The following is a 5,995-nucleotide window of genomic DNA, read 5'->3' as shown; positions in this document are numbered from 1 at the left end:
TGGTTATCTCACTGCATGGGCGTTTATTAGTAGTTTTGATTTATTTACTGGATTTTTTTGCGGAGTCTATAATTATCTTGTTCGCAGGTCTAACCCTTGAACGACCACACATTCTTTCTCTCGATAGGTGTAATACCAAACCCATATCTCAGGGTGAGAGGTAAATGTTTCCAAGCCATTTAAGAGTCCAGTATTACAGGGTGCAAGATAAAATTAGCTCAATCAATATATTCTCTATTAATTAATGAATGAGGAAATTACAAGATATTTATACAATCAATAGTCTCAAGATAGGAATGCTATCTTAGACGTACAGTAGTGTGGTTGAGATATTCTCTCAACCACACACTAAACTAAGAGAAACTATATTCTAGCTTATTCCTATTATATAGGAACAAACTCCTCAATTAGAAAATTACAACCACAGACAAGTAGGAATTAATTATTTCCAACTCCCCCCCTTAATGACTACTTGTCATGATAGTCAAATCCACCATCATCACATGAATTGCATGTACAAAACCTCCAAAAACACAGTTTTCCGTCTTCGGACAGATCCACAATCTGCAAATTTGACGTTTCCAATACAGCCGAAGAATTGATCTGATCAAAATTGATCCGATCCGCCTCTCCCGGATAGATCTGCAACTTCTCCGATCCTGCACCCCTTGCAGACCGTCAAACGAAGTTGAGGCTTCCCGCAGATCCCCTCGAAGGTGAATTGGCGCGATCCTTAACTAAAAAACCCGCACCTATTGGCGCGACTAATGGCCTAACATACGCGCCAGTTGGCCTTCCTGGCATTGCTGTTAGCGCGAAAAACGCCAATCCCCTTCTACTCAGAGAAAATCATCTGAGTCTGAGCCAGGTGTTACTGCAGTCCACCTGCTCCTACGAGCACAAAGCTCCTGTGTACACACAGCCACAAAGGCACCTCAAGCCACATAGGCGATTCAGCCACAAAGGCAATCTGCCACCACCGGGCAAGTCCGATTTACCACCACCGGGCAAATCCGCCAACTTCAATATGCCACCACCGGGCAAGTCCGATTTACCACCACCGGGCAAATCCGCCAACTTCAATATGCCACCACCGGGCAAGTCCGATTTACCACCACCGGGCAAATCCGCCAACTTCAATATGCCACCACCGGGCAAATCCTGTAGCCACTAGGACTCTATAGATGGTTTCTGGTTCACCACCAACCGTCACATTACAGTGACAAAAGATGGTTTCAGGCTGACCACAAACCATTACAAAGTGGTTTTGAGATCACCACGAACTTTCAAATGCCTTTACAAGGCTTACATTCAACATTTGGAGTTTCTGGTACATACAATGACTATTATAATATGCTAGGGAGTCTATTCCACAAACCACACTAAAACAAAAAATCTACTTTGTTGTCCGCCATAGACGTTGTCGTTGCTCCTTTGATATCATTGTTGCACAAAATTAATATTTGGTGCAATTCAACCTTGTTACCCACCACATTTGCATCATCTTTCTGATTTAATTGTCTTGGCTTTACTTGCATGATTTGTTAGAGTAGCTAATTCTAACAAAATCACTCCATTGAGTTAGCTAAGCTCAATGATTATAATTCCAAAACATTTATAAATACCACATTTTACTGTTGCAGTGGCAGCGTATTACCAAAGAAATTCGAACGCAACTATTATGGCTTGTCCATCACCATGCTAACCGGCCCTCATTTCAAACTGATGGCCTCCAAAGCACCTTGCCAAGTGAAAGAAATCCTCCGCCCAGGCTTTCTCTGCCTCCAGGGAAGTTTCCGGTGCTTCGATCTCGTAGATTGAAACTCACACAGGTCGGCCTCCAGCTCGACCTCCACACACAGCTTGGCAGCGGCTACACCGATCTCAACGGCCACTGTGAGCACGTACCTTCGGCCCCTTCGTTCCAGATCCACGCTTCCTTTGCAGCAGATCGGGTCTCCACACTCACCGCACCAGAATTTCGAGAACGCTCAACCCTCCAATCATTCTTGCCATTCAAAGCACGTACAGCATCAGTTGCATCCCTGCGGTCCTCAAATTCAATGAATGCAAAGCCAGGTGGTTTACGAGCTACCCATACACTGCGCAGAACGCCATAGACTCTGAACTCGTCCTCCAGTTCCCGCTCGGTTACCCGGGGATCCAAGTTCCCCATGTACACCCGCGACATTGCCTCATCACGGATCCCCGATCTTCCATTCTCCTCTGATATCTGCTATTTCGTCAAAGGAAATAATCCTGAAAGCACTCCACTGCATGAAGAGCACTCCAACGACTGTCTTGGGTGATTGCAGTCTTGACAACATCTAATTCATATATGTCCGCAATACACAGAATGCTTTCCAAATTTTCAATGTTAATAATGTTTTCAACTATGAAATTTTGAAATGTAGAGAGTAGGAAATCGATCTGGTATTGCTGGCACAGCCGAATAATCATCTCGGCTTTTACCTCACCATTTTCTTGGAAATCCTTTGCATCTATCTGGGCCTTATAAAGGAATTTTAAGAATATGGCCACTGCTTCTTTGTTCACGTCCTCCAGCCTTATTACCATGCTCCTCGACTCTTGCATGCCTGAATTTAACATCGCCTTGAAAACAATAGATCGACCTGACAGAATTGAACTGTGGGCAACGAATCGCCCACCATCTGGTGTAAGTAGAACGACGTCCGCAGAGGAGTCATACCTGGGAACCGAATCCCTCATTGTTAGAAACTGAATTCTAGCCTCGAGAGACTTCAGTGCGGACTTCAGGGATTCATTTTCTTGCGTGGAGTTCTTCGTACCTGCCGCCTTGGCTTCTCAAGCATGAAATCGTGGACTGTACTAATCCAGCAATACACGAGCCCCTGATCAATACCGAGCTTACTCTTATCCGTCAGTCCTTCAAACCAAATTTTGTCCAGCGCATCGGACGAATTGCTGAGCCTCGATCCCACGACGCCCTGCTGGAAGCGGGCATCGTCACGCTCCACAGGATCCTAACATCGATCCCAATCTGCCACCATCATCCGCATCACTTGAGGGAGGGGCGTTCTCCTCCGTCCTCGAAAAATGAGAGCCAATGCAGCGCATCCTCGTAGATATCTTCTGCTGGATCTGGAACAATGTCTCCACTGACACTATCAATCGCTTCGGCAAGCTGGTTCCACTTCTCCTCCCCAATCCGCTTCACCAACCGATCACCGTCGGCATCGTCCCCAAGAAACAGGTCCCCGGTATCATCATCCGCAGAAATCTTCCCCGCATCGCCCCGGGCACGGCCCCGTCCCCAGCGCCTGATGCTGCCGCTCTGCAGCGACCTGCCAGCAGGAACCGCACGATCCCTGATTTTTAACCTCGGTCACAGCTCCCTTCTCTCTCCAATCGAACTCCTCGGTATGCGGATTCCCAGCCTTGAAGCTGAGGATCTGGGCCTTCCTCCCGCCATATGTCCACCAGATCTAATATCCCTCAAATGAATTCTGATCGAGTTGAAAGACCCCAAACTATAAGAAGAGTACCAAACATACTCATTCGCCCTGGCTTCAAGAGGGCTACAAAAGCACCTTCTTTTAAAAGGTACCATCAACGAGTTGATGCCACACCAACTTAACTTTTCAAGGGCTTCAGCAATCCCCAAATCACGTGCTTCTTGCCGGACAGATTCGTTCCTCTGATACTTAGTTCACGCGATATTGCCTTCTTCCACGGATGCTTCACGCAGTGATGGCCTTGATTGTTCGGCGTCAATCAAGACCAGACCTTCTCGGCCTCACACCTGCTCAGCCTCAATCAAGCAATTCAGATCCAACACGCTGTCGGATTGATGCTCACCAACAGGCATCCAACGCGGCCTCCTCCACGCAGCTGCAATTTCACGCAGAGATTTTGGCGATCTTGCAGAGATCCAAAATGTTCTCAACTGTTTGTCCAAGCACGCAGGCTTTTCAAACAACACGCAATGTAGTTTTTTTTTTTTTCTCAGCTCAAGATCGTCTCAACAACAGCTAAAAAAAAAAAAAAATGATGGACAAACAAACATATACTACACTCTATTTTCCCTCAGCCCAGGAGGGGCCAGGCCCTCACAGGCTCTGATACCAAGATAAAATTAGCTCAATCAATATATTCTCTATTAATTAATGAATGAGGAAATTACAAGATATTTATACAATCAATAGTCTCAAGATAGGAATGCTATCTTAGATGTACAGTAGTGTGGTTGAGATATTCTCTCAACCACACACTAAACTAAGAGAAACTATATTCTAGCTTATTCCTATTATATAGGAACAAACTCCTCAATTAGAAAATTACAACCATAGACAAGTAGGAATTAATTATTTCCAACTGTGCACCCCTCTAATTATGAAAAATCTTGATTTGTGGTTTCTTATATATTGCAGTGTTAGTAAAATCTTTATACTCATGATTCGCAGGACTATGAGTGCTCTGTTGTAACGGGGTTTATTGCTTCCCTTCCTTTGATCATTCTATAGTCCAGGAAATTTTCCTGACTCCCTATTTATACCTTAAACGTTGCGACCATTACTTCAGAGGTAAGTTCCATCAGTATGTTCTGTTGTCTCTATTTTTTTTTAGTGTTCCGAGAAATGATTAGGAATTTTATTAAACCCTTTCCTTGTGTAGGTGTACACGGAGCGCTTGCTAGGGTCTTAGGCCATATTGCCCCATCTCTTATTTTCCCTATTTCAACATTGTATTTATTTGGAGGTGTGGAATGGGCATTGGAGTCCATAGTTAATAGAGCTTTAGGGTGAATTCCTACTTCGCCTTAGGTTCAATATGAATTGAGTTGTATAAAAGTCCCTATTTGTGAGTGTGTTGTTTTTTTTTCCAACTTCCTAAATCCCACAGCCGCCTGGATGCAGTCCTAAACATTTCTTACCCTAGGCATGTGGTGAACCATTTCATTCCTTAGTTACCACTTTTGAAGGTTTGTATGGAAATGGCGAATTCCCTATGACCTCTCTCTATTTTTTCTTAAAAAACCTCAAATAGAAACGATAATCAAATACAATTAGCTTCCAAATACAATGTCTTATTATAGTTAAGTTGTACTACGTTATTTTTTTCCATACTGTTTTTTTTGTTGCATCTTGTTTTCTTATTATTGTGTACACTATTGTGGAGAATGGAAACAATTTAGGTTGGCACACAAGTGATATTATCTATAGTCCATTACTTTCCTTGTTAGTTAGATTTGATTTATTTATGTAACCTTCTTGTTACATATTTATGGTTTTATTGCTAAACATATAGAACGTATATTCAAATGTAGATCAACCACATAAGAATTTGATTCTTATCCCTTGATGCTGCACTAATTTTTACTTTCCATTGGTGCTATTGCAGATTGGAATCGCCTACTGCATGTTCTCCTACTTGGATATATCATAGCTCCTTGCCTGGTTAATTTACTACACCACAGTTATTGAAAAGTTTAAATTACTAGTTGTTGATTAGGACTGTCAAGAGGGTTTATTATTTTATTTCCTTTTTCTTTGTATGTTGAATCGACCATACGCTCATGTAACTTCAGAGGGTAAAGTTTGTTTAATTTTGGAGTTAATTTTTAAGGGGTTACTCATCAAGTGTTTAATAGATTTATTATTGTCTCTTAATGAAGTGATGCTAGCTAGGGCATCATTCCAGTCCTTCTACATTTAAATACTGGTTGATGAATACATTTCGGCCTATGACTTCATTTGTGGATTTTATTCCTTCTTATTTGGTTTTTCCTTTAATTTACAGTAAACAAACGTTGTCACATGTATAATTGTTTCTAGGACTCTTCTCATATAATAGGAACAATTCCTCGTTTTATATAAATCATTTTATAGCAGAAAAAATTCCATTTTTTAATGAGATTACACCGTTACTCACCGTGCCAATTTTCATTAGTTTTGAACACTATACAATCATTTAATTTAATTTCTAGAATAAAGGGTCCTTGTTAATTTCTATA

At 42.2% G+C, this 5,995-nt stretch overlaps 1 pseudogene; it reads right to left on the bottom strand.

Annotated features, from left to right (window-relative positions):
* Positions 1–499: 499 nt before the first annotated feature.
* LOC149152063 (serine/arginine-rich splicing factor RSZ21A pseudogene) lies at positions 500–2,191 on the bottom strand (annotated as a pseudogene).
* Positions 2,192–5,995: the final 3,804 nt, after the last annotated feature.

Source organism: Pinus tabuliformis, chromosome 9 (genome assembly GCF_031772625.1).
Source record: "Pinus tabuliformis cultivar Carrire ecotype Pingquan chromosome 9, CPIR1, whole genome shotgun sequence".
Lineage (NCBI taxonomy): Eukaryota > Viridiplantae > Streptophyta > Pinopsida > Pinales > Pinaceae > Pinus > Pinus tabuliformis.
The sequence above is the reverse complement of the archived record's forward strand: the minus strand, read 5'-3'. Positions and strand labels throughout refer to the sequence as shown.